Source organism: Mustela nivalis (assembly GCF_964662115.1).
Source record: "Mustela nivalis genome assembly, chromosome: 1".
In the NCBI taxonomy this organism is placed as follows: domain Eukaryota; kingdom Metazoa; phylum Chordata; class Mammalia; order Carnivora; family Mustelidae; genus Mustela; species Mustela nivalis.
The window spans coordinates 38,559,802-38,587,640 of record NC_139020.1 but is presented as its reverse complement, the minus strand read 5'-3'; positions in this window follow the sequence as shown (position 1 = coordinate 38,587,640).

Below are 27,839 nucleotides of genomic sequence, written 5' to 3'. Positions count from 1 at the left end.
GTTGATAAAACTTCACTGACTTACCTGTATTATTTTCTTAAACATACACTTTATTTGCTCCACTTAAATTTAAGTGTGAAATTATAAATAGAAGCAAAAAATAGGACTTATTCAGAAATTATAGAAGGCAAGGGCTTTTAATCATTAGATTTTGTTATATATTAGTATTGTTCTGGGAAAAGTAATCTAAAAATGCCTCCTTTTCATTGATCCACTTCAAGAAAGATATGTGCTCAAAGTTGGGTAAGTTAAAGAGTTAATTAGAATAATATTATTTCCATGTATAAACATACAAATTTAATGTCAAAAAAGCATATTCTTAAAAATCATACAATTCACCAATCCAAATAACATGTCAGTAGATTTTGTTTTTTAAATTTCATGTCAGTATATATATATTTTTAAGTTCTCTAGAATAAGAAATGTATGTTTGGTATAACTTATATATAAAAATCTATTAATTTTTCATAAAATCTTATATTTATACATATAAGCTTCCACTAATTTTAATCACTTTGCATTTCAAAACAGATATATTTTTTAACCAGGTAAAGTATAAAATAAGGCTAATTATCTAAATATCCATGCATCCCTAACGCATTCTCTTTCAGTTGTCCTACTATTTCCTGAAATGTGGTCTGTTATTTCCACTAGATTATTCAATGTATATATATATATATTTAAAGATTTTATTTATTTATTTGACAGACAGAGATCATAAGTTGGCAGAGAGGCAGGCAGAGAGAGAGGAGGAAGCAGGCTCCCGGCCGAGCAGAGAGCCCGATGTGGGGCTCGATCCTAGTAACCTGGGATCATGACCTGAGCTGAAGGCAGAGGCTTTAACCCACTGAGCCACCCAGGCGCCCCTCAATGTATATTTTTTTTAGCATAGACTTTGCCTGTATTAAACAAACCTATGATGATATTTCTGTTATTTTACTCAAGTAATAAAAAAAGAGAAACTTTTTGAAAAATGTTATAAACAGTTTCAGTTGTTTAACTGAAAATAGTAACAATAACATACACAAACAACAATTACAAATGTTCATACCACAGTCTCATATACATACTTACTAAGAAAAAAAAGAACAAAGAATAAAAAAGAATGAACAAAAGCCGTAATGTTAAGAAAATTGAATTCAAGGTACCCAACACCCTGATATTCAAAATAATAACTGCTAACCTCACTATTTTAAATGTTGGAGAAAATAAAGATAAATTGTATTGAGTCAACATATGTAAAAATAATACTTAAATTATGCATCAGTTATTAAATATAGAAACAATTATCAATAATAGCCAAAGAATATTTTTCACTATTGAAGGTAATCAAAAACAATAAAGAAGTGAGCAACATAGATTTATACATATATTCAGAAATCAAAATATGTTGACATTGAAGATATTAATTAATGTGCACTAACTGTCATACCTTGACATAAACTGAGTCATTGGAATCAAGGACTTATCAACAAGACTTTTTCCTAATTCTGAGCCTGGATACATCTCTAGCCTTTTGAAATCAGGGCAATGCTTAGGGGACCTTATTAAAAAAGAAGAAAATTGCAAAAATAATTAGTATGCCTGTGTTCACTTTATACACCGAAATGTGTAGAAGTGGCCTTTAGCTAGAGGCTCTGACACTTTAAATGCAAAGAAAAAAATATTTCTAGGTGGAAAGGAAGCCTTTTGTAGTAAGTATGGATTGAAAAAACAAAACTGAAAGTTGCTGAAAAGAATAGGAGGAGGTCATTGTAATGTATTTTTTTTAAAAGATTTAATTTATTTATTTGACACAGAGAGAATATAAACAGGGGAAGCAGCAGGCAGAGGGAGAGGGAGAAGCAGGCTCCCCACTGAGCAAGAGCTCGATGCTGCGGGGCTCAATCCCAGGACTCGGGGTTCATGTCCTGAGCTGAAGGCAGATGCTTAAACAACAGTCCCCCAGGCACCCCACTCAATGAAATATTCTATGCAGAAATGAGATGCTCATAAGTTGTAATTACTTTGGCATGCATATCTTTCTTGTCCTGGCTTAGTATGTTTGCAAATATTTGGTAACTTAAGCCCATATCAAAGATTCCCTAGACTGTTCTCCTGAGTTGTGTTTCTCCTGCAGTGTCCCAAATACTCCATTGCTTTCATAGTCATTGCCAACATGACCATGACAATTAGCAGGTGTGAATGTTACCATTGCTGCTGGCCAGGAATTAGGGCCTTTATGAGCACTGACAAGGGTTGAGGAGCTAGTGCTTATACCCAGTCAATGCCAGTGGGTAGCCCAGGTTAACAAAAATGAACGAACTTTCTAAGTGCCATTCAGGTTACACATACTTCAACAACACTTCCTTCTTTTCTCTTGCTCCTTTCCTTCTCTCTCATTTTATTTTCAATATGTGTGTAAAATTCCTCTTTGTTATCTTTCCTCGCAGATCAACTCCTTTGCAATGAGGAAGTTACACAGCATACCTCTGCACACCCTCGATTTGTGATGTTTTCTTCATAAGAAAAATTTAATATCAAACCTGCTGTATTGGACATCAACTTAAATTTCAGACTTTACTGAATGGCTTTTTCTTTTTTCTTTTTTTCTCTCTTTTTTTTTTTTTTAGCATGCTATACTTTTAAGCAAAGTATTTTGTTAAGTTGCATTTAATTGTCATTAAGAGCGAGAGTAAATATCATTTGCCAATTACTATTTTGTAAACTAAGGAAGGCAAGGAGGAAAGTGATAGCATTGTCATGGAAATCAGTAAAATATAAAAAAAAAAAAATTCAAATTCTGTGAAGCCAAAACTTAAAAACACCATGAGGGGAAATAAACTATTTTTAGGAATAGAGCAAAACAACAGCAACAACAACAACAGCAGCAAAAAAGCCCTAAACTATTGCTAGGGAAAAAAAAGAAAAGAAAAGAAAAGAAAACTTAAGGCTTAAAAAATGAGGTGAACACAAACTATTAATATAACTTCACGATGTAGAAAAGTCTGCTTTATAATGAAAAAAGGAAACATGTATAGGTTGCTAAAAATGTAGTATTTGAGAAGTGATTTCAGATCTTTGAATATTAAATATTTTAATAACATCGCTATATGAGAATACAATTAACCTCTCCTGACATCAGTGGCAAAGCTTTTTAAGGGATCTGAGGCGTGAAAATGGAAATTGCAATTTAAAATTTACTCCAAATAAATTGAGTAGTTTGTATTAGTGACATTTTAAAAATAATGCTGCTTGTCTAAATATTTCCACTCATTTTGAGAAGCATTGCAAGTGTGTGAACCAGTTATCTAAATTACCATCTAAAATATATCTAAAATATAATTCGACAGAATAACAGAAAGTGTTCTTTTATTTGCTTGTTTTTCTCCTTGATTCACGCTAATTGTCCCAAACACTTTATAATCTATTTATTTAGATATTTAAAATCATCTTCCTGATTTTTTTTATTTAGTTAACATTCCATTTTTAGACACTACATAATTTATTATAATTGCTAATAACGGGCACTTTGGGTATTTTCCTTAGACTATGGAGAAACCTATGGAGTTGAAATAAAGTAGAAGAGAGATGGCGTTGTTCTTAAGAATTCAAAACCAGATATTTTGAATAATTTGTTAATTTTCTATACTAAAACCAGAAGAATAAACCAAAAGCAAAGCAATATCCACAAAACAAAGAGAAACCAAAACAAGAACCTAAAGTGTTCAATTCTCTCACCAATTCTATATTCATTCGATTATGTAAAATCTAAATTTTATTTGTAAGACTCAAATTGTGATCAATTACAGAAATGTTTTCAACCAGAATATTTAACATTTCTTCAGACAGCATCTGAAACTGGTCTGTTGGCTTGCTTGCTAATCCTCCCTTTTATTACTAGTTTCTAAATTGCAATGGCTAAGGCATATCTCTGTCTCTATTTATATCTCTATATCTCCATTCTTGCTAGAAATGCACTGTAACGATCATATATCCTACCTAATCTAGTGTTCATTTGGTGGAACCAAGGATCCAAGATTTTAAATAATCTGACCAAATGAAATACAACTCATTTTGGGTGAGTCACATCTAGAACTCAGGGCTCTAGATTTCTATCTGGTGGCAGGTTGTCCCTTAATTCCTAGATTCCTATACATCAATCTCCAAGTAATTTTCAGATTATGTGTGAATGATCTAGAATGACGAAAGAAACATGAAAAAGTTTAGAGTGTTAATGAAACTTAGAGCAAAGTACATTAAGCACATACTTAATAGTAGGCACGATGCATATCCTGCCATGAAGTAAGTGGGTATAGATATAAAGCAAAAATCATAAAAAAGCACAGTTAGTTTCTCAAGAGTCAATTGCATTGTTTTATCTTCTTAAATTTTTTAAGGCCTGGGTCTTAAACCTGATTCCGGTTTACCATTAGCTGTGTTCAGTCAAGCTTCGAAAGATTTCAAGAGGTGCAAACATACACACGCCTTCACAGGAACATTTTGAAGGCACCCTATAGATAACTGAATAAAGTGATCTATTGAAAAGCACCTTAGGGTTGGGAAAGGCCTCTGAAAATCCAGGACCATGGACTAGTCTTATGGGGGAGTTAGCAGTTTCCAGCAGTGAACTATTTTCATCAAAAAGTAGTACAAAAAGTTTCTAACTTGAAAGAAAAAAGTTGGTTGTTGCTTCAAGTAACAGAGCTATACCAACTGGGACTGCTGAGCTCAAGGTTAATGTAAAAGTACAATGATAAGCAGGGCAACAACAAGGAATTGAACTTGAAAAATACTGGAGCACAAAGAGGAGGCAAAGGGATGGGAGGTTGAACCAGTGTGAATCGCACTTGCCTGGATCGTCAGGTCTTCAGGGGTTGGAGATCAGTGCCGAAATGCATTCTTTGCTCATCTCACACTTTGATCCCCCTTAAAGTTAGAACTTTGGGAAAACAACAAATGGCAAGTTACAGGAAGACCACTGCCTGAAACTTGCTTCCCATTACTCCTGCTAGTTTTTACATGAGGCAAAAAGATGTTGGCTTATTAGAAGTGTTAAATAACAAAAGTTCAAAAAATGTAAAGACCGAATTGCCTTTTTTAATGGATTCTTGAATAGGCAGCATCCTATCTAGCAAGTGAAGAAAAGTTTCAAAGGCGGGGGTGTGGGGGGAGGGTTTTAAAGGTTGAGAGGGAGCACATAAAAGGAAATTATAGAATCCATTGTTTTAGGCAAGGTCGCCCTCCAAGGGGAATGGAAGGAGTCTATCAATGCATGTCCTAGTGCTGACCAGGAAATTCCCATGTTGAGTGGTTAAAGGTTGCAGTTCTGGGGGGCTGAAACTACAATTAGGTTAGAGTGAATTAAATCTCGGTTTGCTGACTTGGGGCCTTAACCTAAGTGGCTCCAGTTTGTACCTGTGGCTTTCTTTTTAACAGAAGAAACATCACTTCTTGCAGTTTGTTTGCTGCAACTTAAGTAATTTGACTCTTTAGCAAGTGTCTCTGGTTTAAGGAAAAGTTGATCTTAAATGAACAGAGGGTTGCAAAATAAACTGTAATAGTGCAATTGAATTAAAACTATTATGGTTTCAATGAGAGGAAAATATTATTTTGGGAGTTTTTGACTGGTTATCAGAAATGTCTACAAAGGAGAGGTAAAATACGGAAGATTAAGGATGAACACTTAAGCAGAAACCATTTTAATTTATCACATTCTCTACGGCAATACTTTTGTGATTGTAACCTATTAATGAGAAATAAAATCAATTTAATGGATCACAACCAGCATTTAATTAGTAACTAGAATAGAGAAAAATATGATAGAAACTATCAAAGTGCATGACTTACAGTAAGGGCAAGTGTCATTTGATGAAATGTGTGTGTGTGTAGGGGTGTGTGTGTGTGTTCTGGCTCTCTACGCTACAAATGTATTTGCCATGAGTGAAAGAAAAAACAACAACAAAGATCTATTGCTCTCAAATAAACAAAAACAAAACCAAACTTTGAAAATCACTACCCCTCCCCCGCCCCCGGTGCAAATTGAAAAGAACTAATGTCCATGAATGTACAAATAATCCTTTATGTGGTTAATGCACAATAACTCACCAAATATTTACTTCTCAAAACCACTTTATCATCCCTATGTAAGAGTCCTCCCTTCCTATCCCAATTTCTATTTCTATTTTCTCTCACATACACAAACATCACACACACGTGGTCACAGCTCTCATAAAGAATATCCCACAGAATATTACACTGACAAATGCTAATTAGCTCAAAATTTTTGTTTGCTTTTTCCTCATAATTATTTAAAATCGTTACTTTTTTTCATTTTTTCAGAAGTAATTTTTAAAGATGATGACAAACTCCCACACATTTTTCCTTTTTTAATTTAATATAACTACATCAAACACATACATACTTATACACATAACAACCAACAGAAATAAGAGATCTTTGGAAAATCATTGTTATTAACAGCCTTCAAGACCATCCCCATACCTATTTTCTATTCATAGATAAATGGGCAAAATAGCAGCATTCCATCTGGCTGATCCCACTGGGTTTCAAATATGCCATCTGGCCCATTCTCCATAATTTTATTCATCTCTTCCAACTACCTGAAATGAGTGCAGAAGAAATCCTGAATCTACCTGATTCCATGAGAAGCATTTATTGAAGAGTTATTCGTTACGGTCATGTTTTTATGCAGTCTTCCTCAGACTCAGGGTTATTTTAGGATGTACTCACCTCTGAGTCAATTTATTTTGATGGAATGAGAGTCACCACTGTTTAACGCACATGACATGGAAGAGCAGGCTAACTCCTATCTCCATGCAATAAAAGAATGAGCAATACCACTACCACTGGATGTTGGAAATGCCTATGCGAGCTTTAGGAGAAATAAGTGGTACACATATTTACAGCTATATGTCAGTATTTTTCCATACAAAATTATTCTACACCAGTAATCAAAACTAGAATTTTTAAAAAGATTTTCAATATAAAATTCCCAAACGCACATTGAACAGTTGGCTTTACAAAGTACAAGCTATTCAGTTTTGTTATTGTTATTGGGTGTTTTTATTCTTTCACTGTCACTGCTTAATGAATAAAAGCAATAGTGAAACTTAATAGGGCTTTTGTTAGAAGAGTTTTCTATCCAAATTACTTATGGAGCAACAAATATGCTACATGAGGGAAGTGTACAATGTTAAAAGTCAGAGAGCATAGCTCAGAGGCTTAAGTGATTCTGTGTGACTCAAGATTGATGCAAGTAATAATATGGATTAAGGTGCAGGTGGAGGTACCAGAGAGGGCAATGCATTTGTTTAATGGAGTGTATTTTTCTTATATTACTGATGAGAGTGCTGTTATCTGCTGGTGCACATTTAAACTTTATGTTCTTTTTTGTTTCCTTATTCACAGAATTACAGTTTCTTAGAAAATCACTAAACCTTAATATCAGTGTTTTAGTCCAATTTTTTCTAGGCATTTAAGTACATGAATCTTTTTGAGTAACCAGTACCGTTAACAGCAGACTAAACATACATATCAGATTCCTCAACAATTTCATGTCATGAGTTATTATTTGTTTTATGGTGGCAAAATATACATAACATGCTATGCACCATTTTAACCATTTTTAAATGTACAGTTCAATGGCATTAAATACGTAGATACTGTTGCGCAACATCACCATCATCCATCTCCACAACATTTTTAAACTTCATAATCTGAAACTCCATACTCATTAAATGAAACTCCCCATTCCCTTCTCTTTCTAGGTCCTGATAACCACTACCCTCAATTTGACTATTTTGGATACCTTGTATAAGTGCAACTATACACTGTTTTTCTTTCAGTGACTGGCTTATTTCACATAGTACATTGTCTTCAAGGTCCATTTCTCTTGTGATATGTGTCAGATTTTTTTCTTTCCCTTATGTGTATATATCACATTTTATTTATCCAATGAACACTTGAATTACTTTCACTTTTTAGCTCTTGTGAATAATGATGCTATAAACTTCAGTATATGAGGATCTGTTCAGGTCCCTGCTTTTATTTCTTTTGGTTATATATCCAGAAGTGGAATTGATGGATCATATGATTATTATATTTCTAATTGAACTGAATAACAATGAGACCCATTCCCAGCTTATTTATTCATTTGCTTATTTGCTCAGTTGTAGTATATGTACATAGTGTTTTCAGAATTGTTGACTGGTACCTTTATAGGAAACAAATTTATCAACTACAATGCAGTACTTAGATACATTTTCTTTTGGTTTTATAGACTCATTTTCAAAAATATTTAAGTCAGCATCCTTATCCCCCATCTCCTTCAGGGAGGCTGCACACATCTGTAAACAGAGATGCATGCTTTTGTTACATTTCATATTCCATCCTGAGATCCCCAGACTTCTAAGTGTTTTTGTTTTGATGATGTACTTTAAGGTTAGTCTTTGTACAATAATGTTTTATAAGTTTTGACAAATGCATAGTTAAATATCCAGTATTACAGTATTATACAGTATGTTTTTTTTAAAAGATTTTATTTATTTATTTGACACAGATCACAAGTAGACAGAGAGTTAGGCAGAGAGAGAGAGAAAGAGGGAAGCAGGCTCCCTGCTGAGCAGAGAGCCCGATACGGGACTTGATCCCAGCACCCTGAGATCATGACCTGAGCCAAAGGCAGTGGCTTAACCCACTGAGCCACCCAGGTGCCCTATACAGTATGGTTTTATTGTCCTGAAATAATCCCTATATTTCGTTGACTCAATCCTCCCCTCTATGCCTGAATTATGGGCAACCAATGATCTGTTCACTATTTCTATGGTTTTGCCTTTTTCAGATCTTGTAAGTGGTATGTACTGTGTGTAGCTTTTTCAGATTAGTAGACTAGTTTTTTTTTTTTTTTCACTTAACAATATGTATTTAAGATTACTCTATGTCTTTGTGTGGTTTGATAACTTCTTCCTTTTTATCATTAAATAGTACCCTATTCTTTTCAGGCTGTCGTATGTATGAGTTTCCAAATCATATGGGTAGATATCTAAGAGCATAATAGTAAGATCATATGGTGAGGATATATTTAATTTGTAAGAAATTGCCAACCTACTTTGCAAAATGGCCACACCATTTATAGCCTCGCAGCAATAAATGAGAAGTTCTGTTGAGCTTTGGTTTTCAACCAGCAATTTGAAAGCTAAAGACGAATAACTGGAAAAAGTAATAAAACTGTATCCTGCAGTTAAACAATATATTAAACATCCTCAGCGATTTCTTATGTGACAAATGTTAGTAATGCTATAGTAGCAAAGGTGAGGTTTTCACCATCTGTGTGGCTGTCCTCTCTGCACATTAATTCTTCATCTGTGAAAAGAGAAATGTAGCTTCTCTCTTCCAAGCATTTTGAAAGGTTAAATGAAATAATGTTAGCTGAAGACAATCATGAAAACATTGTTTTCCACTAAAATCTAGGGCTGATCTCCCTTGAGCTTTACTACTGCTCTTCATTTCACTGATTTCTTACCTTTCACAAAGGACTTCTCTCAAATAACTTCCATACTATTTTAGTTGCAAACGTAACTCTGCTTTTAATTCTTGGTAAATGCTCTATCCTTTCACTTAGCAAAGTAGACTTTCTCATTCTCTCTCTCTCTCTCTCTCTATATATATATATATAAATCCATACATATACATAGTGAATATATATGGTGATTTATATATATCAAATATATTCATTTATGTACATATTATATGTATATAGATATGTGTATGAACATGTGTATGTATGTGTGTATATTATATGTTATACATATTTATATTTATATTTATATACCCAGCAGTCTGGACTGGGTGTAGTAAAAACACTTGGGGTTCTCCTTCTCATGAATATTCTTTATTTACGATCAGAAAAAAAGTGGCCCCCTGTGTACCCCGAACCTGAGTGACACTTTTCCCCTCTCCGTTTACTATTTTACTAATGCTCCAGCACTGTCTTTACTATTTCTATACACATTATACACATGGAGTCCCCCTCATGATTTCCCTAAAATTATCCTTGGTGTTTCTGAATATTCTGGGACTGGAACAAAGGAATTCATATAGTTCCATTTCTTCCATTCCTCTTCCATTCCCCAGGGAGTTGAGACATCAGGATGCAGGTGAGCAAGGAGCATACAACTCCTATCCTCCAACTTCCCCTGCTCCCTTCCAACCCTTGAGAACCGTGCCTCTTGTATCAGTTTCTTTTCCCTTCTCCCTGCACACCTGTGCCTGGCAAAACTATCTCCAGTATTAAAAATCTCTATCAAATACCTTGAGCTGGCTGTGAGTGACTTATGATTCATACATTTGTAAGAAGTTACTCTTTTGTGTTTTATCCAAAGACGTTTACAGAGTACTTAAGATATACCAAAAAGAGTGGGAGGTATAATTTGCCACAAAACACTTTCAATGTCATCATCATCATCATCATCATTATAATTTTATCATTCCTCCACAAATATTTATTAATCACCACTCTTGTAGGAATTGAAATACAATGATAAGATCTGGTCCCACATTTACAGTCTATTGAAATGATAATAAAACTTTTACATAGTAGAATTTCAGTCTAGTGAAATAATAAAACATCATACAGTAGATTACAATTTAAAATTACAGTCATACAATGTATTTTGCTTTTATGATAAAATCTTCAACTCTAAATTACTAAATATTAAGCTTTCTGCTGTCTTCTTAACTCATAAAACAAATCCCTTGTTTTGTTCATCCAGCTATTTGTATAACGATATCTATCATTTAACCTGCTTTGAAGTACAGCTTTGAAGGACGGGATGTATGAAAAGGTCATTTCCAATTTAAGCGTGTCGCATTTGCAATGGTACATTTAGCTATAAATACCCAGTGGGGAAACCGTTGGCCATAGCAGACTGAAACTCAGGAGTGAGGAGTGAGCTGGAGATTAGGGATTCATGAGATATATTGTTGGTAGATGAGGCCATGAATGAAACCACCCAGAAAAAAGGGTAAATAAGATGAGAACAGGGGAGGGAACCCTGAAGATTACATCTAGGAACAGGAAGAATTGGTCAAAGAAGCTTGTCTGGGAGACCTAAAAGACTAGTCAAAAGGAGAAACCAGGATATTATACATAAGAAGAACATTACCAAGAAGAAAGAGAGCTGGAACTTGATTAAGATACAAAACTAAAAATCTCAAGGCAGTTTCTCCAATTGGAATATTAATGGTGACCCTCTACAGTAGGTTTAGAGAACTGGGATTGATTTTTGTATTTCAAGAGTGAATATGGTGAGGAAGTGCAGATAGCCAAGCTGGATGGAGACTATGATTAAGAGTGTCAAGAACATTTTTATTTTGTTTCTGTTCATGTACCCACACTTCTAGAAATCAGATCTCTTGTATTTTTTCTTCTCTAATGTCCTCTCCTTCTCTTGTTTTCCTTTCCCCCCAAAACCCCCATTCCTCAGTCTCTTTCAGTCTCTTTCTCAATTTAGTCTTTGGTATCCGAAGACTTCTCACCTATCTTTTTCAGACATTGGAATGAGAATCCTCTTCCTACAGCTGAGAGGAAAAAAAAAATATTGACATTACATAATCTGTTACAAAAGTTGGATTTTGCTTCTATGGTACTGGCTTCAACATGTGGAGGGTATTGATGACTGTTTGCTTTGCATTGCTGATCTTCCGATAGTGAGCTGAAGCGGCAGTTTTGTAAATGTCACTACTCTCTGGGGTCTGGAATACCAGGATGCAGCTGGTCTGTTGAACTCTCTCTGAAGTGATTGAATGAAAACAAATCTGGCTCTCCATGGGGCACTCTCTAATGACATCAAGCAAATGGAAAAATCTTCACCAAAGTATTTATAGACCAAACTTCCTGGTGCTGAATTTGATATATTGGACCAACTTAGGGAAAATTTTACTTTTATTTTTACTCTGGGGAAACAACTTCATAAATTATTCCAAAGCTATTTCCTCTCTCTCTACAACACTGTTTGGAATATGTTCTGGAAATGGGTAAAGTGACTGTTTCATCCTTCTCTGTGTATTTGATGGAGCTGCCTGAATTTCTCCTAGCTTAATGAATGCTCTGCATTATGAAACTCACACAACAGTGCCTAACACGGAAGATGCACTCACTAAATATTAGGGGTTTCGATGAAAGGTGGAGCTTACCTCTTACTTGAGATGAAAATGCCCTATGATTGCTTGTCAGTCTTTCTTTGCATCCAGAATGCGTTGATAACCTCAATTTTTACATCAGAAACATCCTCTGTGTTTTCTGAATTGAAACATGCTGACAGAAGAATGTTTTGTTTTGTTTTTAAAAAAGGACAGCAAAGAATGAGTTCTGATGGTCAATGGTGGCTATAAAATAGACACATGCTAATTTCCAAAACAAGAGACACATTCCTGGAGGCATCCTATAATGTCCATAGCAGCTTCATTCTCTAGTACGGAGTGCTAGAGGTCTGTTCTCGTTGGGGGCCTGATTTTGGCTAAGGTCCTGACTGCAGTCTAGCATATCCTTTTTCCTGTTCTTTCTCTGTACCTGATACTCCGGGCTTAATCTATTCTGTAATCTATTCATGCTGTTTTTAATAATGTATTTTCTACTTAAATAATAATCAGAGTCAGATTCTGTTGCCTACAGCTAAGAACACTGATAGATACCATTGCTGTATACATCAAAACTCAGAAGCGGCCACCAAGGATTTTTTCAACTTCAACTCTGACTATACATTATTAATGCCTCAAAAAACTCAAGTATGGGATATTTATGTGAAAATACTCTGTTTACCCTTCAGATCTGGTAATAAAGTGAGATACTAAGACTTGGTTAATTAAGGTGTGAATTTGGTGAATGAAGCCATGAAAGGTCACATTCAGGATATTGTCTATGGAGATTGCTTTCCCAATTTGATATGTAAATGCCTAAGCTCCATAGGCTGCTTTCTGATTGATTTTTAACAATGTGCATTTGAAAAACACTTAATTTTTAAAAGTTTACTCAATAATATCCCAAATGATGTTTTTTGTCTTTAAAGTTTTTTTTTTTTTTTTTTTTTTTTTTTTTGTGGAAGCACTGGGTGTGGTGAAAAATAATGAATACTGTCTTTAAAGTTTTTAAGCATTTTTTTTGAATGGTGAGTTTCTAATTCCACCAATTTATTTACTTTTATAACTCTATGAATATGATCCTTCTTGTAGGAGCATGGTTCTACCTCGATCTCTTTGCTCCCAAAGTAGAAATTCTCTAGCTAATTAGTCAATCACTTGAAAATATATGCCAGGAGGCATATATTCACTACTCTGAATAATTTAATCTGGTTTGATGTATTAAGGCATCCAAAGAATATGTACTAGAGCCATGCTGTTTTAAATCACTGCAACCTAAGATTTAGCTAATTCCATTGCATGTGTTGCGTAGCATGGGCCATTGATGGTTTTATGAAAAATATAATCCTTTAAAACTCATCTTTGCATTTATTAGGAGGAAGAGCAATTTCAAAGTTTCTTTCAAAGTAAAGCTTTGTGTCAGGGTGAGCATACAGAATATATGTCTTAATATGCCAACATATACTCAGAATCAGAATTTCTCTTGATGGATTTATCATGTGGAATAAAAGTGTTCTGGAATCCTGTAATTTAAAATTCTGTATTGATATTTTAAAAATATCTTTTAATAAATGAAATACACACACACACACACACACACACACCTCTATTTATGGAGAGATATTTCCTCCACCTTGTATATGCAAATAATTATTTTCTTGAGATAGAAGTAATCTTGGCAGAGAAATGAGTCTGGTACTTATTTGCTACCAAAAGGAATAATTATTTGAGCTAGACAGTCCCCAATTTCTTGCAGGTAAACAAATTCTTCAGAAAGTTGACTTATTCAACAACCATGGATAATTTTAAAAAGTTACTTTCTAGGGTCCAGCTGAATTTACAGTGGATATCATATTTTACCAATATTATTTAATTGGCAAGATAGACATGGAATAAACCCCGTATTATTCAGATAAAATCAATACAGATGTGACTTACAGGCTAGATTATTGATCCTTAAGTTGGCATGATATTAAGCATTTTTCTTTTTAGGAAAATCTTGTTATATTCATAGATTTTTTTTCATTTTGAGTCATTAATTTTTAGAAGAGGAAATGAAGTCTAAGCTTAGTTGAATGTTGAGATATATGCCGCCATTCTTTTCTAATATAACACAGTTTTGTTTTTAGGCATATTTCAAAGAGCATAAACTCTTTAATTCATAAATTTACTACTACTTAGTATTTATCAAAACTTGACTGAACTGAAACCCTTTCTTCAGACAATACTTTATATAAATAATCACTATGTAATGTATGAAATGACTTTGGGGTACAAATCAGGAATCCTGATCCTAGCCACTGAGAGCCTAGACTACCCAAGATCTAGAAAAGAGGGTTTGGAAAACACTACTCTGAATAATTTAATCTGGTTTGATGTATTAAGGCATCCAAAGAATATGTACTAGAGCCATGCTGTTTTAAATCACTGCAACCTAAGATTTAGCTAATTCCATTGCATGTGTTGCGTAGCATGGGCCATTGATGGTTTTATGAAAAATATAATCCTTTAAAACTCATCTTTGCATTTATTATAATCATGATGTTAACACATCATACAACTCTTCTTTATGCACAGGAAAGCTTTATTTCATATGTCATAGATAGAAGTAATTATACCTGGGTGAAATCAGTTTGCTCATCTTTGGAACACTGGGACACATTTCCAAAAAATGTGATTAAATTATTTGTATTTTTGAATGCTGTCTGAAATCCATTTTTTAAAATGAGAGGATATAGGCTTATGAAAATACTTTTGAATGGTACTATCTTTTTTTCCTCACATACGTGAATTCTTAAGTGTGTACATTTAATCTGGAAACTTCTGAACCTTTTCTATTTTCTTCTCAATATCTATCTTCACAAAATCCACTTAGTCTTAAAATGTCTCTTCACACATACACTCCAAATAATGTAGTAATAGTTTTCCAAAGATTTGACATACTCATGAACAGTTAATTGTGAACAATCCTTTTTCTTCAAAAGCAGTTTGGGTAGAAACATTTGTCTTCACTTTTAATTCATATACTTCCTAGGTTCCCAGTCTAGTGCAAAAATGCTAAACTCAAAATACTTCCAAAACCTTAACAACTAAGCAAAGTAAATAGATGATAAAGGCAACTACTACTGCTCTGGCACTTAATTAGCAGAAAACTAAATAGGATAGTTTTTTGAAAATGATTTCAGAAGCTAGCAGATATAGCAGAGCTATTATGTGCATACAGATATCAGATATGTAAATTGGGTTGAACTTCATTTGTGTTGACCAAACTGTCTTCCCTGTGGTTAACCAGGACTCTTGTAAAGCTTTGCTAGAGTAATTGGTATATCTAAAATAACAACTAGTCTCCTAGGTATGGTCTATTAAAAACAACAACCTCAACATTAAGGGTAACCAAAATTTAACTTTATCACTTCCCATTATATTTAAGGGCAATGGAATAGTTTCTGTGCCATCAATTGATAGACCAAATTAACATGTAGTACTCAGGTGCCCTTAAATAGTTAAATGATTTTATTAGAAAATACTCTTCTTACAGCATCAGGCTCAATATAACTATCTGGTTTAAAATAAATATTTCCCAATGTTAAAAAATTATCTGCTTAATAGTCAGAGAGCCTAGCAGATCCCCAGGGATAATTAGACAGAATCACACTATGGAAACTGGGAGGCACATCAAGCAGATAATTTCTAATACATTTTAAGCAGTGGCTCTCCACTTTTGCCCTGTAATTATTTCTCACACAATATGATCCATCCCAGGGCAGAATTTTTGAATATAAACATAACTTTCAGTGGGAACCACTAATGAAGGAGCAATGCTTAGTGCTATCCAGAACAAGGACATGCATAAATCATAATCTCAAAATGCAAAAACAGAATGAACTACTCTATTATTCAAGAGTTACAGTCCTCAATACATTAGTATCCCCCAAACTAATGACATGGAGTAGACTTTCATTCTAGCTAAAACTTTCTAACTCACAAAAGGAATATGAATACATTTATTATTTCCAAATTTCCTTGAGTTATTTTCTAATTAACTGTATAATTTTGGGCAACATACTAATAGCATTCCTAGCAAACAAAGCCAGCATTTTATTCAAACGAAATCTTCTCCCAAAATGATTTATACATTGAATCATATTTATAAATCAGTATAATATTTCATATTAAATAATTGCGTTCATCTCTAATTTACTTATAATTCTGCCACAGGACAAAATCTGTAGGCAGATTTCACAGATATTGGATCCAACGTAATATTTATAAACCAACTAGATAACTATTGACAAAAAATAAAATTAACATATATTTTTTTGTTATACCTAGAGTGAAGACCAAGACAGGAAATTAAGCACCATATTGTGTTCTAGTTTTTCCCAGGTTTACTCACTGGGGACTCAGGGAATCCTCTGTGTGTGTGTGTGTCTATGTGTGTGTGTGTGTGTGAAAAAAAGAGAGAGAGAGAGAGGGAGAGAGATAGGGAAAGATTTCTGACCTGACTTTTTATCTCCCTTAGACCCATGATTTTGTCTTAATTCTCACATATAAGTACATCTTGTTAATCCCACATTAGAGGCCACTAAGGTTTATCAGATACTATCTGGGTAAATGTAAATGCTACTCAGGTCCCTTCATCCTTCAGGTCTGTACCTTAGTTCTGACCTCCCATTGTTTTCTGTACTTTCCCTCCAGCTTATCCATTTAAAACAAAAGCATGTCTTATCATCATGTTTTATTTAATACTTTTCGAGTCTGAGCTGGGAGGACTTGTTCTCTACATCTTGCTAACATAATTCCAAAAACTTCCTTTCAATTATGTTTTCTGAACTGCAGTGATTTTTAATGTGCTTTAGCTCTTTTCCTCTACAGGAGCCTTGATAAAATGAAATACAGGCTATATCTCTTTGCCCTCACTAGTTAGATATATCTAGAGCTGCAATTTCTCTATTTCTCAGAGAGGAGGTTGAGCTAAATAATATTGAGAATTTTTAAAACAGTCTTTTATTTTATTGCTGGTCCAAATCTTCTAATGGGAATGGAAAATAAACTGTAAGACTATTTAATTACAGACTTTGTTTGAAATGTAGGGATCTAGCCCAGTTTTTGTTGGTCGATATCCAGCAACCAGATCTCCCGCTAGTAGCTTTGTGAAGGGAAACAAGGCAACAGAAAACAAAATAATGAGGTTTTCTGTCAAGTGCTTCCGTAAGAATGGCACAACTTTGACCAAAAAAAGGACATGAGATTTGTAGCTCAATTTGGACCTTTAGAGCACAATAAAGAAAGGAATTAATATATTTATGTATATGTAATTGCAACTTAATAAACTAGAGAAAGTCAGCAAGAGAAATACCATTTTGGAAATATGGGATATATGAACACACCTCAAAAATGTTTTGCACATTTATTTAAAAAATTGCAGAGAATAATACTGGATCTGTCGAGGACTAGAAATATAAAAACAAATTCTCATTCTTCATTCCTTTCTGAAACTAGCCTTTACCACACAAAGCATGTCTCTTCATCTGTTTTGCTAAGCCTCTCTATTTTATTTAACAATGAGAGAAGATGAAGTTATCCACTTTCATTTTACTGAAAGATGAAACATAGCACAACTGTTGTTGGATCAGGTTGCTATGAGTAAGAATTTTCCTAAACACACTTGACCTTCTCTTAGTCCCATTATCTTCCTTGCCCCTAGATATAGATTGAATCATTCTGTCCATAAATTTATAAAGAATAACCTGAGCAAGAATGACATGAAACTCTCTTTTTGGAAGGGTTTCTAGATTTCATAAGTTTGAGTTTACAGTTCTGCTTTATTCCTTCATCTCTTCAATTTTATCTTGGCACTCCTTATTAATTTACTGTGACCTAATGGGTTAAAATCTAGGATTTATTTAACACACCAAATTATCTCTCAGAACAAGCTCTGATTTTCAGTCTCACCTCTGTTAGAAATAAAGATTATATTTTGATTTCCATTAACTATTGATTTTTTTCCTTAAATTTCTTAGAGGGGTGCTGCTAACAATACAACATACTATATAAATTTTTCTCTAGTTTCTTATTAAATTATAAGTGCTTGATTTTTCCTTCTATATTATGTCCTTAGACATAATTAATATCAAATCAATCTCAGGTGCCCAGGTGGCCTAGTCAATTAAGCATCTGCCCTCGGCTCAGATCGTGATCACAGAATCCTGAGATCCAATCCTGCATTGGGCTCCCTGCTCAGTGGGGAATCTGCTTCTCCCTCTCCCTCTATCACTTCCCCCTGCTTGTGTGCTCTCTCAAAAAAATAAATAAATAAATAAATGAATATCAAATTCATCTCTATTGGAATCATATTAGTGTAAAAGCAATCAGCAATCATTAAGAGAAAAATGCTAAAATCTAGCATGCTTTGCATACTATACAAAGTGATCACCGGGCTTTTTTTGACTGATAGTTTGTGTTTTAATGCACTCAAAATTTCAAATATGCCTAAATATATTCAGTTTTCCTTATGACTATCATATCACATAATTTCTTGTAATGACCTTGACTTTGTTTATATTGAAATTACAAACCATAGGTTCAGAAATGATCTTAGGGAGTATTCGGATCTATTTCCATTGTTTTTCACCAAGGATTGGAGACATTGGATCATTTCTTCAAGATAACACAGCTAAGCAGAGACAGAGACAAAATTCATTTAAGTTTTAATAAAATAAGATTCCTCAGATGTTTAAGTACTTATGCAAATGAGGCAGTTACTATTATCAAATAATGCAATAATGGCTTACATTTGTTGAATACCTACTATATGCTAAACACAGATCTTAGCATTTTATATCCAATATTTCACTTCATATCATAACACTTCTACTGGGTATACATTTGTTATATTCATTTTCTGGATGGTAAAAATAGACTTAGAAAGCTTAAGTAACTTACTCCATCATTGTGTAGTACATAAATGGAGCAGTTGGAATTTGAAACCAGGTTTGATTAACATAAAGTTTATGCATTCATCTACTTGAAGTGAATCTGTCCCTCAAAATGTAACTGATTACCAATTTTCATCTTAGATCTACATTAATTTTTAAAATAATTTACAACCTTCCCATAGCATCTTACTTTTGTAGGTAAGCAATAATTTTAAATTAAATTACAAAGGAAAGAAATGCTAAAAGTAGCCAGTGTTCAAACATAGATATTCAACCATTTTCTTTTACTTACAATACATAAGCTTGTGCTCAGAATCTCACACAGAGGAGAGAGAACTTAATGTCAATAATTAAAATAAAATCTTAATGATCATAGCTTTGCATTATGCCTTCCATGCATTTTCATAAAATATTTGAGAAATAGTACCTTTTTTGTGAGATCCATAAAAACGTGTACACATATTCATGCATGACACAAAATAGACACAAAAATTAAAGTACTAATAATTATCACTTCTTTTATCTTTTAAACTCTAGGCATTTTATAAAAATGTACTTGTAATATAAAATTCACTTTATAAATTTAAGTACTAAGAGATAATGTTATTTATTTACATCATATTCATTTCACAGATAAGAAATTTAAGGGAATATAAATATTAAATTGTCCAAGTTTACCCAGATAGAAAGTGAATTCAATCTAAGCAGCTTGGCCTCAGAGTTCATGCTCCTAACCATTATTTTTTATTGCCTTAGTAAAGAGTTTTAGGTCTTGCTATCCTTAGATAAAATAATGGAATTTTTTGAATAGGCTGATATTACCTCATATGACCAATTAAGTACTATTGCTTAAAACTTACAGTACCAAAAGACAAAACCACTTTGAACTTCATTAACTGTTTATTGGGCATTATCTATTATACTGTATTATATATTTATATATGTACTATAAAAACAGCTTTAGGTTATTTCTAGGCCAGTGCTATCCAGTAGAACTTTCTGCGGTATGGAGATTCTATATTTGAGTTGTTTAATACAGTAGCCACATGTGATTACTGACCACTTGAAATTAAGCTAGTGTCATTGAGAAACTGATCTTTAAATTTTAACCTGAGTTTACATTTAACCAAAATAGCTCTGTGTGGCTAGTAGCTACCATATTGAACAGCTCACACTAAGAGAATGCCTTAAAAGCATGGTTTTCTGTTCTTTCTGACTCAACTAGAGGGGGGAAAAATGTTCTTTACTTCACAATGACATTGCTACAGTGGCACAACTGAATGAACATTTCTGTGTGCATGTAGCTATAATAATTTTTTTGCAACATAATAATTTCGAACAAACATTTGCTTTGATGTTAGCTTTTCAATTCCATTGTTTAAAATTTCCATTCCGCAAGTCAATTTTGTAGCATACTGACAGTTTGAGATCTGCAGTTTGACAACTCTTCACCAGGAGTATGTATGTGCAAAGATGTTGCTTCCACTCTTGTTTTGTGAAGGAAACACTAAAAGTCACTCCCAAGCACAGACACAAATCATATTCAACATGTACTGGTATACATCCTTTTATTGGGGCAAAAGAAAAATTTAAAAAAAAATCACCTTGAGTTTTGAAAGGAGAGAGAATCTTAGTGGTTGACTTACTTTTGGTTTTCAATGTGAGCTGACCCTGATATGGAGGGTCTTCAGGAACGTCTGTAAACACAAGAGGCTGAGGGATGGTGGGAAGGAACTTTCCCTTTCCATGCCAAAAGCTTAAGAAATGTGTTCAGGGAGACCTGCATCTGGAAAGACCACAATGGCCTAACTACAGGAGGAAGGCAGAAGGAATGATCCAAGCTAGGAGAATGAGACCGGGAACAGAATCAGTCTTCCCTAACCTGAACACAGAAACAGAATCAGTCTTCCCTAACCTGAACACAGAAGAAGCTACTCCATGTCTCAAAACGCATGCATATACACAAGAACATGTGCACATGCATGCACACACGCACCATGCACGTACACCCCTTAGTGAATAATCTTACCCTCAAAATAACAAAGGGACCTACGAAAACTCTCAGTCACTGCTAGTATATGGCAAATCTAATGTTTGCTGATGTGTGCTGGTTAAAGTTCTTCCTAAGTATATAAAAGTATTGGCAAGTAAAATATTTCAGGGCTATCTTTTGTTGTTACTTGCTACTTGGATGAAGGTTGGAGATCTCCCCTTTCAAACTATGAACTGAACTTAAGTCTATGCTTTTTAATAGTACTATTGTATAATAATAACTCACCTTAATTGGGATAGGAACAAAATATATGCAATATACCATTGAAACGAGTATCTAATTTTTGTGGCAAGAAGTTTAAATTTTTATTTTTCCTTCTCTCTCTCTCTCTCTCTCTCTATATATATATATATATACACTAAGGCTGTATTAGATGAGTATGAAATCTAATCATGTAATCTAAAAGTGGAAAGCTGAAAGCCAAACTTTTTCAAAATCAGTGTTAATGCTTTTCTCCTTTTCCTTTCTGAATTGTTTTATTTTGGGGGGGGGGAGTTATCAAAATATTATCTCTTCAGTCTATTTATCTTCTCCACTCAACTGAAAAGTTATCTATTTTTCTAAAGACTTATCCTGAATTGTACTCTAAATTGAGTGTCTGACTCTGCATTTTAATTTCTAAACAGTTTGTGGGAAATTTCTGTAAATTTATTTTACAGTATTCAATATTGAGAAGATCAGCAGATTTATGTCAAGTGTGTGGATGTTTATAATAGACAAATACAGAAGTAAACGGGTTGGCTCATCTTTCAGTATCCTCTGTATGTTTTTTTCATGGATATATTATAGTTTCTTAAAATATTTATTGAGAATTTTCCCTGATTAAAATTTACCACCTTATTATGTAAAACAATGCATAGAGAAGATAGAAGAAAAAGAGGATATAATTAATTTGGATCCTATCCTGTAGATTTTCTTTGTGTTCTCAGTCTTGGTATATCTGCTGTGAAGTGAGTGTCATATAGTTGTTTATATAGTTTATGATTTTCACACTTCACAGCCAAGGCACCTTTAATGTTCATTTTCTGTGCATCATGTGTTTGTAATAAAAAAAACAAACCCACAAAGGTTATGTTTTGTTCATTGATACCAATGGTTTCTTAAAATGATTTTCTTATATGTTTGTAATTTTAAAAACTGTTTTTGAAGTAAAATTGGTATATGTCTATTATAGAACATTTTAAATTGCAGAAAAGTGGGGGGAAATTCCTATTTCTGAGACCATGACAACCATTGTCAACTTCGAAGACCTTCTTTTTTTCATATTTTCTATGCCATATATTTATAATATATATATTTATATAAATATAAAATATCATAGTCATGATCACAGCAAAGATTCTTTTTTACTAATTCAGTTGAGGATTTTATATTTTGTAGTAATTTCGAGTTTATCTCATACAGTTTTATGTTTGTATAAGAGTGATATTTTAAAAAATCTGTTTAACTGTAAGCCTCTTTCAAGAAATATAAACATTCTAAATGGTAAGGGATAAAAACCAAGCAAACACATTTCTAGGCCTTGAAGGTTTTTATATTCTTTTTTTTTTAAGATTTTATTTATTTATTTGACAGAGAGAAATCACAAATAGATGGAGAGGCAGGCAGAGAGAGAGGGAGAAGCAGGCTCCCTGCTGAGCAGAGAGCCCGATGCGGGACTCGATCCCAGGACCCTGAGATCATGACCTGAGCCGAAGGCAGCGGCTTAACCCACTGAGCCACCCAGGCGCCCAGGTTTTTATATTCTTATAACAGTTTGTAATCTATTTTTATTATTATTATTTTTTAATTTGAGTATAGTTGACACTCAATGTTATATTAGTTTCTGGCATATAACAGTGGTTCAACAACTGTATATCTTAAAGCTATGTACACCACAAGTACAGCTACCATCTGTCACCCTACAATATTATAATAACATCATTGACTAAATTCCTTATGCTGTAACTTTTATTCCCATAATTTATTCATTCCATAACTGGAAGCCTGTGTCTCCTACTCTCCATCTATTTTGTTCTTTTCCTCTTGACCCCTCACCCTGGCAACCATCAGTTTGTCCTCTGTATTTATAAGTCTGATTTTGCTTTTTATGTTTTTTTATTCATTTGTTTTGTTTTTTAGATTCCACATATAAGTGAAATTATATACTATTTTTCTTTCAATAACTGAGTTATTTCTCTTGGCGTAAAACCCTCTAGGTTCATTCATGTTGTTGCAAATGGCAAATTAAAAAAAAACAACTCACCCTTTTTTGTGGCTACTCCATCTCTCTCTCTCTCTCTCTCACACACACACACACACACACACACACACACACTTCTTTATTCATTCATCTGTTGATGGATTCTTGGTTTCTTCCATATCTTGGCTATTGTAAATAATGCTGCTATGAACATAGAAGTGCATATGTCTTTTCACATTAGTGGTTTCCTTTTTTGGGGGGAGTGGGGCCAGGGGTGGCTAAAGATCTTGAGGTGGAGCTATTGGATCAAATGTTATTTCTATTTTTAATTTTTTGAGAAATGTCCATACTGTTTTCCATAATGGCTATACCAATTTACATTCCACAAATAGTGCATAAGTGTTCCATTTCCTCCATATTCTTGCAAACTTTTTATTTCTTCTGGTTTTGATTCTAGCTGTTCTGACAGGTAGAAATATTATCTCATTGTTGTTTTGATTTGCATTTCCTGATGATTAGTGATGTTGAACATCTTTTTATGTGTCTGTTGACCATCTTTATGTCTTCTATGGAAAATCATCTATTCAGGTCCTCTGCCCATTTTCAATTAGATTACTGTTTTATTTTATTGTTACTTTTTTGACATTGAGTTAATGTAAGTTGTTTGTATATTTAGAATATTAACCCTTTATTGAAGATACCTTTTGCAAATATCTTCTACCATTCAGTGGGTTGCTTTTTCATTTTATGGATGGTTTCCTTTACTGTGGAAAAGCTTTTTATTTTGGTGTAGCCCTAACAGTTTGTTTTTGCTTTTGCTTCCCTTGCCTTATAAAAAATATTTAGAAAAATGTTGCTATAACCAATGTCAAAGAGATTACTGCCTATGCTCTCTTCTAGGAAGTTTATGGTTTCAAATCTCATTTAGGTCTTCAATCCATTTTGAGTTTATTTTGTATATGGTATAGAAATTGGTTCCATTTCATTCTTTTTCATAGCTGTCCACTTTTCCCAGCAGCATTTATTGAAAAGACTATCTTTTCCCGCAAGGTGTATTCTTGCCTCCTTTGCCATAGATAAAGTGGCCATAAAAGCATGGGTTCATATTTGAGCTCTCTAACCTATTCTGTTGATTTATGTGGCTATTTTTGTGACAGCACTATACTGTTTTGATTGCGACAGCTTTGTAGTATATCTTGAAATCTGGAACTGTGGTAACTCCAGCTTTATTCTTCTTTCTCAAGTTACTTTGACTATTTGCTATCCTTTGTGTTTTCATACAAATTTTAAGATTATTTATTCTAGTTCTGTAAGAAATGCTGTTTGTATTTCGATTGAGATTGCACTAAATCTGTAAGGTCCTTTGAGTAGTGTTGACATTTTAAAGATAATAATTCTACTACTTCATGAGAATGGAATAACCTTCCCTTTGAGGGAAGTCTTATAATTTTCAGAGTATAGTTCTTTCACCCCCTTGGTTAAATTTATTTCTTGGTATTTTATTCTATTTGGTGCAGTTCAAAATGGAATTGTTTTCTTAATTTCTCTTTTGCTACATTGTTGTTAGTGTATAGAAATATAACCAATTTCTGTATATTAATTTTGTATCCTGCAAATTTCCTGAATTCATTGATTACTTGTAACAGGTTTTCGGTAGATTTTTTTTTAAAGATTTTATTTATTTATTTGACAGACAGAGATCACAAGTAGGCTGAAAGGCAGGCAGAGAGAGAGAGAGAGAGGAGGAAGCAGGCTCCCTGCTGAGCAGAGAGCCTGATGTGGGGCTCGATCCCAGGAACCTGGGATCATGACCTGAGCCGAAGGCAGAGGCTTTAACCCACTGAACCACCCAGGCACCCCAGTTTTTGGTAGATTCTCTAGGCTTTTTTTATTTTTATTTTTATAATGTTTAGTTCATGTCATTTGTAGATAGTGACACTTTAACTTCTTCCATACCAATATAGATACCTTTTATTTCTTTTTCTTGTCTGATTGTTGAAGTTAGGACTTCCACTACCAAATAAAAGTGGCAAGAGTAGATATCCTTTTCTTGTTCCTCATCGTACAGGAAAAGTTCTTGGTTTTTCAGCATTGATGATTGTATGAGCTGCGGGTTTTTAATATATGGCCTTTATGTTAAAATACATTTCCTCTGCATCCACTTTGTTGAGAGGTTTTATCAGGAATGTATATTGAAATTTGCCAAATGGCTTTTCTGCAGCTATTCAGATGTTTATATAATTTTTATATTTTATCCTGATTTTAAAATGTGATGTGTCACATTAATTGATTTATGAATAATATACAAGCCTTCATCCTCAAATTCTATTAGATCCTAATGAATGAGTCTTTTAATGTATTGTTGAGTATGGTTTGTTAATATTTTGTTAAATAGAAGTTTTTTGTTGTTTTATTTTGTTCTTATTTTTTTTAAGAGGAGGAGAAGGTATAGAAATTGTGATATCTGGTTGGATATTTTGCTAGCACTTACTGAATCTATTTTTATTTCACTTCTTATTCATATTTTATGAAAATTTACTTAAACAATATGGATAGCGTACATATAAATTTACATATGTCTGTATATACATATACATATTTATAGCATGTGATAACTTTACATGTACATGTTAAAATAAGCTTAAAAATTTAATCTTTCCCGCGAATAAAGATACAATTCACTCTTCTTTTATAAGCTTGTTTTTTGAAGATTATTTTGTTTGAGAAGGAGAGAGAGGCAGAGAGAGCACAAGCAGAGGGAGAGGCAGAGGGAAAAGGAGAAGCAGACTGCCAGCTGAGCAGGTAGCCTGATGGAGGGCTTGACACCAGGACCTGAAGATCACGACCTGACTTGAAGGCAGATGCTTAACAATTGGAGCCATCCAGGCACCCAAATATAGTTTTTTTCTATATTCTGTAGAAACCCTGACTAAAATTCCCAAAGACTCTAAGCATTCCAAGGAGAAGTAAGATTAGAATATTACAAGGCAGGTCATTGCACTTTTGATAGGTTATAGTTACGAAAAAGTAATTTTTTTATATGGAACCAAACATTGCTCTTCTGTAACACCTACAAAGTGATACTAATTATCATTTCAGTGATGAAAAGGAATAATTGTTGTTGAAAATGATACATCTTCAACCATCTCTTCTAAAAATAAAAAGAGCTTTATTGATTTTCTAATAAGGTCATATTATATTGCATAAATGATATAAATAACAATATGAAGTATCTATAATAAATAAAATAAAGACACAATCATCCATAATCTCACAATCCAGACAAAAAACATTAATATTTTTATATAATATCTCAGCATTTTAATGCATATACACATTACCACATCTTAAAAATAATATTGTTTTTAATCTACATATTACTTTATACCTGCATTATTCAATCATGCAATCATATCTTAACATTAGAAATATACATACACATATAATAAAAGTTTCATTGGATGCATAATCCATCACTGAAAGATATTATAATTACTTAATCAATTCATTGTTAACAGACTACACACTTTTTATTATATTTTACTCTTCCAGTAATACTGGAATGAAAGTCATTTTATGTGCAAGTTTATGTCCTTGTGAACATCATTCTATTTATAACATTTAACAGTTTTTTATGAGTTCTTTAGAAAAAAATTCTATAAATGAATTTGCTGGTTCAAAGTTACCATGCATATTTTTAAGAACTTTGATATATATCTACTGCTCTTATACAGAGCCTCTGGCTCCTGAGAATGGAGGAATGGATATTGGGAACCAATTTCCCAGTGTGATGTACTACAAAACCTGAACAAAGGACTTTTACTTTGCTATCACTGGGGACCCAAGATGGTAGTGGAATTACACATTTTAAATGAAGAAAGAGTGCCAAATTTACCACTTTTCCATAAATCTACTGCCTACTCTATTTTACTGAGCCAGAATTAGCTTGATACTAAAACTTGAGAAGAATATTACAAAAAGGAAAATTTACAGGGCAATCTTACTCATGAGCATAAATGCATGCAAATTATCAATGAATATTAGAAGTATATTCAGAATACATCCATAAATATAGAAATTTTTTAATGTTTAAAAATTATAATTATTTCTATATATGCACAAATTATTTATTAAACAATTCAACATATATTTATTATCAAAACTTTTAGCACAGTACATCTAAAAGTCTTTTTAAAAGAACAATTTAAAGGATAAATATAAAATAGCAGTAGCAAATACCAAATTAAAAAAATATTTTGACAAAAAAAAATATTTTTACTTTTCTTTGTGATCTGGCAACAAGATCAATACATAACTACTACTATTCAGCATTTCAAAGATAATTCTTTAGAGTGAAATGACCAAAAAACAGACTTCCATAAGTATTGAAAAGAAGTATAATTTATAGTGCATAGATATCTTCTTTATATATGTCAACAAATTTTAAAATGAGAAAAAATATTAGATTTAATAAGTGGCTTTAAACAAGATTCTGAGCACAAAATCAATTGTTTTCTTATTTATTAAA